Raw genomic sequence first — 12,934 nt, 5'->3', positions numbered from 1 at the left:
CGTTGTTGTAGGAAATGGAACAAGGCGCAGCGTGCATAGGGTTCCACATGTTTATTCAATGAAACTCACCAAATCAATAACGTGTAACTGTCACGTTCTGACCTTAGTTCCTTTGTTTGTTTTTTTGTCTTTGTTTTAGTATGGTCAGGGCGTGAGTTGGGGTGGGCAATCTATGTTTGTTTTTCTATGTTGGGTTTTGAGTTCAGCCTAGTATGGTTCTCAATCATAGGCAGCTGCAAGTTGTTGTCCCTGATTGAGAATCATACTTAGGTAGCCTGGCTTTCACTTTTGGTTTGTGGGTGTTTGTTTCCATGTGAGTGTATGGGCCACACGGTACTGTTTCGTTTTTTGTAAATTCCCATTGTCATTTATTGTTTAGTGTTCTGAGTTTTAATTAAACATTATCATGAACACTTACCACGCTGCGCTTTGGTCCTCCTGTCTTTCTCCCGACGACATCGGTTACAGTAACGAAACGTGCAGCAAATGCAGTGCTCCCAGGCAACTACACAAAAACAAGATCCCACAACAAACAGGTGGGAAAAGGCTGCCTAAACATGATCCCCAATCAGAGACAACGATAGACAGCTGCCTTTGATTGGGAACCATACCAGGCCAACATAGAAATAACAAAAACTAGAATGCCCACCCTAGTCACACCCCGACCTAACCCAAAATAGAGAATAAAGGATCTCTAAGGTCAGGGTGTGACAATAACAGCCTCCACTCTTCTGGGAAGGCTTTCCACTAGATGTTAGAAAATTGCTGCGGGGACTTGCTTCCATTCAGCCACAGCAGCATTAGTCAGGCCGGGCACTGGTGTTGGGCAATTAGGCCTGGCTCGCAGACGATGTTCCAATTCATCCCAAAGGTCTTCGATGGAGTTGAGGTCCGGATCTCGACAAACCATTTCTGTATGGACCTCGCTTTGCCCAAAACATGAAAAACATCCCCAGACCATTATTCCTCCTCCACCAAACTTTACAGTTGGCGCTATTCATTCAGGCAGGTAGTGTTCTCCTGGAATCCGCCAAACTCAGAGTCATTCGTCGGACTGCCAGATGGTGAAGCGTGATTGATCACTCCAGAGAACGCGTTTCCAATGCGGCGAGCTTTACTCCAATCCAGCCGACACTTGGAGTTGTGCATGGTGATCTTAGGCTTGTGTGCGGCTGTTAGGTAATGGAAACCCATTTCATGAAGAACAGTTATTGCGCTGACGTTGCTTCCAGAGGCAGTTTGCCGTTTGGAAATCGGTAGTGAGTGTTGCAACCGAGGACAGACGATTTTTACGTGCTACGCGCTTCAGCACTCTGCGGTCCTGTTCTGTGAGCTTGTGTGGCCTCCCACTTCGCGGCTGAGACGCTGTTGCTCCTAGAGGCTTCCACTTCACAATAATAGCACTTACAGTTGCCTGGGGCAGCTCTAGCAGGGCAGAAATTGGACAAACTGACTTGTTGGAAAGGTGGCATCCCATGACGGTGCAACGTTGAAAGTCACTGAGCTCTTTAGTAAGGCCATTCTACTGCCAATGTTTGTCTATGGAGATTTCATGGCTGTGTGCTCGATTCTATACACCTATCAGCAACGGGTGTGGCTGAAATAGCCAAATCCACTAAGTTGAAGGGGTCTCAACATACTTTTGTAAATATAGTGATGTTACAGAATAACATAATTACAATGTAGGTACAACATTGAAACACCATAATACTGTAAAACCTGTTTTGCATTTTGTGCAATTACACTATAATTGTTTTTACATACATCAGACTCCGCTAATTAATTGTGTGAGAGGTGGTCGAACGACCGAACTACCGAACTATGACCATGTATGGTTCTCTCCACCTGAGTGGTAGAACTGGTGACAGCAGTGCCATTTTAGCTCAGTCAGTGAACTCCTCACCCCCCTGAGTATAAAGGAGGAGCAACTGCTGGTGGCCCGCACCCACATGTGGACGTGTACAAAAGGGTAGGCATTTTTTTCCCCTCCGTGGCTGAGGCAACACAACAACACGCTTCATTTGCTGTAGGTGTGTGTGTGTGTGTGTGTGTGTGTGTGTGTGTGTGTGTGTGTGTGTGTGTGTGTGTGTGTGTGTGTGTGTGTGTGTGTGTGTGTGTGTGTGTGTGTGTGTGTGTGTGTGTGTGTGTGTGTGTGTGTGTGTGTGCGTGCAGGGAGAGCCCAAACACTGCGGCGCCAGCAGTCTGCCATTCCCCTGAGAACGTAACGGCTGAGCGCCGTCAGAGAGAGAGAGACAGGGAGAAAGAGAGAGAGAGAGAGAGAAAGAGAGAGAGAGAGAGAGAGAGAGAGAGAGAGAGAGAGAGAGAGAGAGAGAGAGAGAGAGAGAGAGAGAGAGAGAGAGAGAGAGAGAGAGAGAGAGAGAGAGAGAGAGAGAGAGAGAGAGAGAGAGAGAGAGAGAGAGAGAGAGAGAGAGAGAGAGAGAGAGAGAGAGAGAGAGAGAGAGAGAGAGAGAGAGAGAGAGAGAGAGAGAGAGAGAGAGGAGAGACTGAGCGAGAGAGAGAAACTAAATAAGTAGGGGGTGTGGGGCAGTAGCCAGCCCAACACCTTGCTACTGAAGGCACCAGGTAAAGAATTCTGGGAGTGACGCCAGTGATGATGCTTTGCCCTCTCGAACACCACCGTGACTCGGATAACTGTGATATGGTTCACTAACATGGTGAACTCTCTCTAACTGGGTTGACTCCACTGACTAACACAGAGAAACAATTCAGACTCCCCATAGCGCCTGTTTGTGAGTTCTGCTTACTCATCAATGCCAGTATCACACATACAATAAGGGCTTTTTAAAAGCTGAACTGATGTATTTTATATTTATTTTTTATTTGATTATTATTGAGCACTCTTTCAAATTAAACTCTCTCTATCTCCCTACTGGACTATCTACTGGCTCTATTCTTCCCCACAGCTATAGTCAGATTACCCTATTGGCCCATACCAGCATAGGAAAACACTCAGTCTTAAGAGGAAATAAATTACTGTATTAAAGAGAGAGAATTGGAAATAAACTGTGAACTCCCAAAACCCTTCCTCCATCAGAAACACCACTTCTGCTGAGCACGGCACAATACTCACGCCAAAACATTTACCCACAATCCAACTAGCCTCCATCCCTCCGTGTAGCAAGTTCCACTTCTTTTCATCCATTTTGATTTGAAACCATTTCCTGTTTTTGAACAAGGGAACCGTTACACGCTAAGTTCAATCTCACAGAGAAACAGAGTTTGAGTTAAAAACATGCTCCAGCAAGCCAAAGAACACTGAAACCCTATTAGGTGTCCGGCTCACTCTTTATTTTCATTTGGTTGGTGATAACTGATTAAAAACACGATTTTCTGGAGACGAACTAGTCCAACAAAGAGTCAAATCTATGAGTGAAAATATTTTCTCCTAGATTTTTACATGTATCCCTTCTGACTCCTCTGAGTCTGTCTCCATCCCTGGCATCTTGCTGGTAAAGTGTGGTCGACCTCTCATTGTTGGGGTTCAACACACTCGGCACATGCCCGTTGGGTCAACGCCACATTCTTGCCACTCCGCCGAGTCAATATGCCTCATTTTAATATTCATCTCTCTTCAGAGCATCCAAGTCAAATGGGTTTATTCTGAAACACACCCCAACCAAAACAACAGCAGCGTTGTTCAGACGGCTCGCATTCCCTCGACGACGTTTCAAGCCAGTCCCACTTTAGGTTATTATGGGCTATAAATACCACGCCGGTTACCAGGGCAAGACTGTCACTGTTGTTTGCCCTCGTTAAGGACACATAATTAGCTCATTTACATCTCGTTTCCTCCCCAAAATCGGAAGCAATTACGCACCTCGTCAGCCCACACCATCCTCCCCTGCCTGACAAAAATAACCCTCGCCACCGACGATTATACAGTCATCATCCAATAAGCTCCCGAGCTGCATATTTCTGAGGAAAAAGTCCCTGGAAAGGGGATGGAGACGGCCCGGGAAGAACGTGTGGAAAAATATAATGGGAACTGGGATGACTTAGACAGGAAGCTGGTTTTCCATTTCCTGGGCGGAGCACTGTTCTGTTAAATGGCTAACAACTACTGATCTACCTCTCCCACAGATGATCCACACGGACTCTACGCCCATCCACAGGGCCCTACCCACTCAGAAAAACACACCTTCACTCTTACTCACAAGCACAAACACATACTCACATACACCCTCACTCACACTCATTACTGACCCCACACACTTACAACCCACACACACACTCCCCCTCACACCTACCCTGCTGCTAAATTTTGTATTTATTTATTACTTCCATTACGCTGTCGTTCATTGATAAATTGATTGCCATTATCATTAGTATCTATCTATTGATCCTGCTACTGGTCACTATTCCTCCTGTTTACATGTATATATTGCCATTAGAATACCATAACTATGTATATGTTGCTGCTACCAGAGTCACTTTTCAGCCCTGTTTGAATGTATATCCTACTACCAGTCACTTTTCAGCCCTGTTTGAATGTATATCCTACTACCAGTCACTTTTCAGCCCTGTTTGAATGTATATCCTACTACCAGTCACTTTTCAGCCCTGTTTGAATGTATATCCTACTACCAGTCACTTTTCAGCCCTGTTTGAATGTATATCCTACTACCAGTCACTTTTCAGCCCTGTTTGAATGTATATCCTACTACCAGTCACTTTTCAGCCCTGTTTGAATGTATATCCTACTACCAGTCACTTTTCAGCCCTGTTTGAATGTATATCCTACTACCAGTCACTTTTCAGCCCTGTTTGAATGTATATCCTACTACCAGTCACTTTTCAGCCCTGTTTGAATGTATATCCTACTACCAGTCACTTTTCAGCCCTGTTTGAATGTATATCCTACTACCAGTCACTTTTCAGCCCTGTTTGAATGTATATCCTACTACCAGTCACTTTTCAGCCCTGTTTGAATGTATATCCTACTACCAGTCACTTTTCAGCCCTGTTTGAATGTATATCCTACTACCAGTCACTTTTCAGCCCTGTTTGAATGTATATCCTACTACCAGTCACTTTTCAGCCCTGTTTGAATGTATATCCTACTACCAGTCACTTTTCAGCCCTGTTTGAATGTATATCCTACTATCAGTCACTTTTCAGCCCTGTTTGAATGTATATCCTACTATCAGTCACTTTTCAGCCCTGTTTGAATGTATATCCTACTACCAGTCACTTTTCAGCCCTGTTTGAATGTATATCCTACTATCAGTCACTTTTCAGCCCTGTTTGAATGTATATCCTACTACCAGTCACTTTTCAGCCCTGTTTGAATGTATATCCTACTACCAGTCACTTTTCAGCCCTGTTTGAATGTATATCCTACTACCAGTCACTTTTCAGCCCTGTTTACATGTATATCCTACTACCAGTCACTTTTCAGCCCTGTTTGAATGTATATCCTACTACCAGTCACTTTGTATGTATAAATGATAGAGGAATTCTAAATTCCTGTATGTTTTATTGCCAAAATCAATTCGCACTCATTTCTAATTCATTAATGAGTTGTAAGTTCATTAATTATGCATGAAGTAGATTGAGACCAGTCTTAAAAGCCAAAGGTAAACAGTGTTTATTACAAGAGAGTACTAAATGCATACACACATTTCCACAGGTTATAAACTGAAAATGACGTCAGCGTTTTCCAAACGTTCTATTTCACAAGCAGAGGGGCCCCCTAGCTCTTGTGCCTTCGCGTTATCAGCACGAAGTCAAGGCCAGTCAGTATAAATCAACATTCTAGACAATCTGGAGATGGCCCGTTCCCACCACCTGGAGATTTGTACAACTGAATGAACTAAGGAACAGACCTTCATTGTTACTAAACTCCTGACTACATTATATACAATTGGGAAAGGGAGCAAGAGAGAAAATTCACATGTAAAGTACATTATAGCATTTGGACTAGTCAGTTCTGATTGGAATGTATACATAATTAGTCATTTCAACCATAATTTCCTCTATCAATCCTCCCTTTGATCAAATATTATACATTCAAATCTACAAAATAAAAATATTATTATAAATGTTTACCCGACTCTTCACCCACCATCAATCAAATCTAACCTTAACTCCAACTGTTTTTAAACCTACATCAGAATCATAACTCCTCTTTCAGGATTTTTTTTTTACAATCTTTATTAAAAAAACAGTTTAATCATTGAAACAAATTCTTCCCCTTCATCTCAACACTATTCTCATCAAACATAAATTCCCCACAAATGACAGATCCAGATTCGTCTACTTCCTCTGTAGACATGCCTTCAGTCCTCCACACGTCAGAACCTGGAATCGGCCCATAATGCACCATCTGTAGTGTCATTGATCTCTCCAGAGCCCTGGAAACAAGGCCTCGCACACAGGGAATTAGACAACAGCCGCATAAAATTAAAACAGTCATGCAGGTGGATGCCGCCCATAACACAGTGATTATAAAAAAATTCAATTTTCCAAACGTACTATCAAACCAATTAGTCAGGGAAGTATTCACCCCAGAGTTTTCTGCCAACCCGTGAGCCAGGGTGGTCAAACCAGCTGAGGAGCTGCGTTACCCCGGGATGTAAGACATGGTCATGGTCCTGATTATCACGCCCACTTCCCCCTTTTATCTAATGCAATTCTATTCTGTCAGGTCTTCCAGCTGGTTGCTTCAGTCTGTTCTACAAAACCTTTAATAACACCATTGGTATTCCTGCTAAAGCGCTGTTGATTATCATAACTATAATTAATCCAGTCCACGCTCTTGTGAGAGTAGAACCCCGGAAATGCTTAACTCTAATCCTGCTAGGATCTGATTTCTTGCTTTGACTCATCTGGCACCTCTCCTGGAACCCCAATGTTATCAATGTATACCTTGTCATCAAATGACCCAGATGAAGTGTTTCTCTTTTCCCTTTTAGATAACTTCATGTCCTGTTGTCTGCGCACATGACCCACACAACCACTAGGTGTCAACACTGGCCCATTTTATTTTATTGAAATCCCCAGAGTTCAACCAGCCTGTCAATTCAGACATGGTCTCGTCAGTGGTCATATTCTCTGTACTAACTTGGTTCCTGGGGATATAAATAGTGCAAATCAATACAACTGTCATTATCTGGCATTCCTGCTTTCATGAACAGCTTTACCATACCGATCCACACTCCTCTACCCAGAACCGTACTAGGGTGTCGACCAAGACCTGGTCATCTCCCTACCACAACCCTTGACCCTCCTTCATTTCTATTTAAAGAGTTAAGCATTTCCTTATGCCACTCCACTCTACCTTTTCCCATACTGGGTGAGTGGATTCATATAGCCCTCTCTCCCCATGGGATATGAATCCGGGTAGCTCTTTCAGCTAGCTGTCACCAGGAGCCCTTGGTATGGTCCCCCCACCAGGCCTATGGGACTGGATTGAGTGATTTCACCTGTAGTGCATAAACTCTTGGACATACAGGTTTGGTTAATAAAACAGTTTCTTATTCGTTCTGTTTATTAGCTCAAAAAAATGTATTAGTTAATTATCCCGTAGGTCACATCCTATTCTAGAACACTATTTACCCATCCTTTATCTAAACTCATGGATTTTCTTTTAGAAAGAACATGTCTATGAGCGGCTTTTCTCTAAAGTCCTTACATTTCCTTAATCAATCTATCTTCATCCTAACAATAATCCTAAATCATCATAGATGTCCTATATTCCTGTTAAATGTAATACTATTTAAAAACGTATAATCTAATAAATGCTAACCATATTACAAATCCTTCCTACACTAACAAGCCCTCTCCTTGGGGACCCTCAGTATTCTATCTGACAATAACATGGATTTAATATGTGTTGCAAAGTGTGGAATAAAACTTTGGTCATGGAAAACAGAGTAAAGCAGAACAAAGCATTCTTATAACCCATCTGGTCCTCTCAGCTATTCCTATCCTGCACCAGGTGGGCACCATGCCACCCTTCACGACAGGGAGAACAAACATACATGGGTCATCCTCAGTCAGTCTCTGAAAGCATGCTTCAGTATCTCCAACTGGAGCATCAAGCAAAGGCATCATGCCTGAAGCCTTCACCACATCTGTAACAGACTTCTTAAAACACGGTATGATGCAAGCAGCACAACACATCAATAACGATAATACAAGAATTAGGGTCAGAAATCCAGTAACCACCATACCAGTATACTTACCAAACCAGGCCAAGACAACAGACTCCTCCACTCCCGCCATGGTCCTCATCTCAACAGATCAAGCCCATTAAGGACCTTAGATATACTACCATCTGGACTGGTGTTATTAGGGATATACGTACAACATTGTTCACCGAACATCTTGCAGACGCCCCCCTGACTAGCAAGAAGCATATCCTAAGCAAGTCTATTCTGTTTAAGACACCCACAAATTGTCCCTACCATCAAAACCAGTCTCAGTGCCTAATTGATCAATAGTTGAATAGTCTAACATTAATTACCTGAATGGGATTTTTAACCCAGTAGTAGCAGGTTCGGTCCAGGGGTGGTAGAGGAGTGTGTCTGGCCCTGGTTCGTCTGGGACCTCTGGTTTTGGCAGTACCTTAATAGAAAACACACCCATCGTGTCTGACACGGTCCTTTGTAGTCCGAGGGTGTAAGTGCCTGCATCAGAGAGTTATTAAATTACAACCTGTTGACGATTTTTTTGTGGAGTGTTACACTCCCGGGCGAAATGTCCAATTTTGTTACAATTAAAACATCTTGTATTTTTCTTTTGACTCACCTTATTCATTTTTCTCGACTTTATTTCCTTCTCTAACTCCATTATACCTCTCTCAGTTTCCGCGGGATCCACATACTTGGGTTGTAATATCACCGGTTGCTCCAGCAGCCGTATTCTTATAATCACCAATTCGTCGACTGGATTATCTCTGCATTGGTGGTATAATCGAGGAAGATATAGTTTGTTACCCTCACGTCCACCCAATTGGTTAACTTCTCTATCTGCGGGAGCGGTGGGTAGTGCCTCTCGAACCTTGTTAGATTTAATCTCTTTTTCGGCGCGTCCCATTCTCTTTTTTGCTTCCGAAAGCCAAACTCCGGCTATGTATAACCCCTGTTTATTCTGCTTTTTCACATTATTACCACATTCCTTATGTATCTGTTTTATAAGGGATTCCAGCTTTTCTACATTTAGACGGCCATCAAAATCGTATTTTTTTTTCCATCTTAGACCGAAATCGATGTTTCTCTTGTCTTTCTGTTCCATATAACGCTCGTCTCCCGTTAGTTCTGGGGCTTCTTTCGAGGCATTTCTCCCCATTCTTAATCCTTACCGTTACTAGTAGCTATGGTCTTTAAACACTTATCTATGCCTTTCTATATAATTTTAAATTCCTGCAGTTCTATAAATTTGTAATTTACCGTTATAGTTACTTTAGTTATTCTTCTGTCTTAATCTCTCATGATTAAGTTTAGCTCTTTATGAAATCTTACCAATAGTTTTGACTTTTGAATCAGATTTTTAGGTCTTAACAACTATAAGCCCAGGGTTTTTGTTAAAATCTTACGGTTGTGTCAGTAAAGAACTCTAATAATCGTTATCTCACGCCACTAATTGTTACTCCCCTCTCGCTTTAGATTTAAGTTACCCTCTCCTCCTTATTCGGCTAAACATTCCTTCCTTTTCTGTCTTAATCTCTCATGATTAAGTTTAGCTCTTTTATGGAAATCTTACCAATAGTTTTGACTTTTGAATCAGATTTTTAGGTCTAACCTAACAACTATAAGCCCAGGGTTTGTAAGGCCCTAGTTCAAATCTTATTTTCCGGTTGTGTCAGTAAAGAACTCTAATAATCGTTATCTCACGCCACTAATTGTTAAATTCCCCTCTCGCATGGAACTATCATGTCTATAGATATGGCTTTTATCTCATTTTTTTAGATTTAAGTTTCCCTCTCCTCCTCATTTGGATATTTTCCGTAGTATTAGTTGAATCGGGACGGTGATCAATACTGCCACTATTTAAAACCAGCTAGGGAGTTTTATTCCTCTGCTGGTAGCGTGACTACAGCTCAAGCTCATTACCATAACGCACAATGCGCAAAACTATTCCTAAAAATATTTAACCTCCACACATTAACAAGTAAAATAGCTCAAATGAAAGATAAACAAGTTGTTTATCTAGCCAGCAAGTCAGATTTCTAAAATGTTTTACGGCGAAAACATAGCACATATTTATGTCAAACCACCACCGCAGACATAGCTCATTAGCATAGCCAAGTAGGAAAAAATATGCAATCAACAAACGCAGGATTAAAAGAAAAATCATTTCACTAACCTTTTGAAATCTTCATCAGATGACAGTAATATAACATGTTACACAGTACATTCATTTTTTTCAATAATATGCTATATATATCCATAAATCTCTGTTTACAATGATGCATCGTTCAAAAATGCTACCCAAATGTCCTGAGAAATGACGATAGCCCCGGCAGATAACGTCAGCTAACAAGAAATACACATCATAAACTTTGACTAAATATGCATGTTTTACATATGTATAGCAAGATACACTTCTTCTAAATGCAATTGCATTGTTACATTTAATTTTAACGTTACATTTTGCGTTCACTAGACTATAATATGGAGTCGGCGCTCCCACAGTAGCATAATGACTCCTCTATCTTGGAGTCGACAGAAACCCAAAATTAATACATTAAATATTCCCTTACCTTTGTTATTCTTCCATCAAACGACCTGTAAGGGATTATACTCACCAAATTAGCGTTCAGTTTTCAAGTCTGCGTCTTTCGGTTCTCAAAATAGCCTGATTTTGGTAAAAATGTAGTCAAAATTGAAGTGGTTGCGCACCAAAACTTCGAAAGTATATATAATATGTCGAGTAAACTTGTCAAACTAACTTCATAATCAAGCTGTAACATGTTATAAAGGTGTACAGCAATTTTGAGAACAAACAGAAACACAAGCACTGTTCAATCGATCTTGGAAAAGAGAGAGGACTTGACCATTGCGCACAGGTTTTTTTGAGTGACTGAGAGCTTACCGTGTGCTCAAACTCTTGCGAGCCGGCGATTCTCACAATGAGAAGCCCCATTGAAAGCTGAGATCACGCTGAACACGTGGAGACTGTTCTGGGTGCTGTGACTGTTTGGTGAGGGTGTTTGCGATGAGGTCAAAGGTGACCCAACTTTTCAGATGAGAAGAGATATTTTGGGAAAATGCAGATTTTGAGAGTTCTGCTTTACATAGAGACACAATTTAAACGGTTTTAAAAGCTTTAGAGTGTTTTCTATTCGATAATATTTTTTATTTGCATATATTAGCAACTTTTGACAAAAATGTATCATGTTTTATATGGGTACCCAAATCCTCCAGAAGGGGCAGTATCCTGTGGTATCCGTGGTATCCGTGGTATCCTGAACAGGTTAAATGACCCATCCAGTTATCTTGCGCATTCTTGCCGTGTCTCTATGCCCAGTATTTGTACAAGATCACCGTCCTATCTCCCAGTACCTATTTAATATCCCTTCTTAATCTCGGGCGCTATATACCTCTCATGATTAAGTTTAGTTTATTTACGGTAGTGCACATTACCACGGGTTATTTTCGAACCTGCTTCCGTGTATATCGGTTCTACAAAACCCATTGTATGATGATCATGGGGATGATCGTGGGGATAGCAAAGTTCTCACTATTGATGAATTCTCAGAACGTCAATTAAAGAACTCAAATCCCCCCCAAATCAAGAATAAAGGCTACTTTACCTGGCTGCCGGCTGGGAAAAGCACTGTTCGTTTGAATCTAGTCACTCTCTCTGTCCTCTGTGATAATACGCAGGCCTGTTTCAATTTTATCCTCAATTCAGAGGTCAGGTCTTTAGTAAAACGAGTCAAAAACTCGTCCGTGCACGATTTTCCAGCGTACTACCTCCAGGCACAGGGAGAGGTATTTAGATCCGGCACTCGAAGGACCAAATTGATAGAGGAATTCTAAATTCCTGTATGTTTTATTGCCAAAATCAATTCGCACTCATTTCTAATTCATTAATGAGTTGTAAGTTCATTAATTATGCATGAAGTAGATTGAGACCAGTCTTAAAAGCCAAAGGTAAACAGTGTTTATTACAAGAGAGTACTAAATGCATACACACATTTCCACAGGTTATAAACTGAAAATGACGTCAGCGTTTTCCAAACGTTCTATTTCACAAGCAGAGGGGCCCCCTAGCTCTTGAGCCTTTGCGTTATCAGCACGAAGTCAAGGCCAGTCAGTATAAATCAACATTCTAGACAATCTGGGGATGGCCCGTTCCCACCACCTGGAGATTTGTACAACTGAATGAACTAAGGAACGGACCTTCATTGTTACTAAACTCCTGACTACATTATATACAATTGGGAAAGGGAGCAAGAGAGAAAATTCACATGTACAGTACATTATAGCATTTGGACTAGTCAGTTCTGATTGGAATGTATACATAATTAGTCATTTCAACCATAATTTCCTCTATCAATAAACCACCTCAACCACTCCAGTACCCTGCACATTGAGTAAGATGCTGACCTGTATATGCTTGCCTTCTCATGTTTCTTCAGCTTGTATCATACCTAATTCTGTTTTTTAAATTAGATTTTATATTATTATTATTATTATTTCCCTGCATTGTTGAGAAAGAGCCCTCGAGTAAGTATTTCACTGTACTGTTTAATACATCAGCATTTCCCCGACCAGCAGATGATACAACAAAATAATACACTTTCAATGAAACAGTGACAATAGAACACGATCAACGTTAAAAGAGCTCAGTTACCTTCAAAAGTAGAGCCTTTGCTGTCCTTTCGTATACGTCTGCTCCGTACACTTCCCCCATCTTAGCTTGTGGTCAAGTACAACGCCCAGGTGTTTCAACTCCTCCGCCA

The 12,934-nt window shown here is 41.5% G+C and overlaps 1 long non-coding RNA gene across 1 annotated transcript in view; it reads right to left on the bottom strand.

Moving 5' to 3' along the window:
* Nucleotides 1-5,591: 5,591 nt before the first annotated feature.
* The window catches only part of LOC127906810 (uncharacterized), a 7,657-nt gene continuing 314 nt past the window's right edge, over nt 5,592-12,934 (bottom strand). Inside the window, exons 1-3 of the long non-coding RNA XR_008062903.1 lie at nt 12,826-12,934; nt 10,727-10,751; nt 5,592-8,920 (exon numbers count right to left, since the gene is read on the bottom strand). The exon at nt 12,826-12,934 is cut by the window's right edge and continues 314 nt beyond it. This is a non-coding gene — a long non-coding RNA (uncharacterized LOC127906810). The remainder of the gene's footprint in view (nt 8,921-10,726; nt 10,752-12,825) is intronic.

This window comes from Oncorhynchus keta, chromosome 13 (assembly GCF_023373465.1).
Source record: "Oncorhynchus keta strain PuntledgeMale-10-30-2019 chromosome 13, Oket_V2, whole genome shotgun sequence".
In the NCBI taxonomy this organism is placed as follows: domain Eukaryota; kingdom Metazoa; phylum Chordata; class Actinopteri; order Salmoniformes; family Salmonidae; genus Oncorhynchus; species Oncorhynchus keta.
This window is presented reverse-complemented; position numbering and strand designations above follow the sequence as displayed.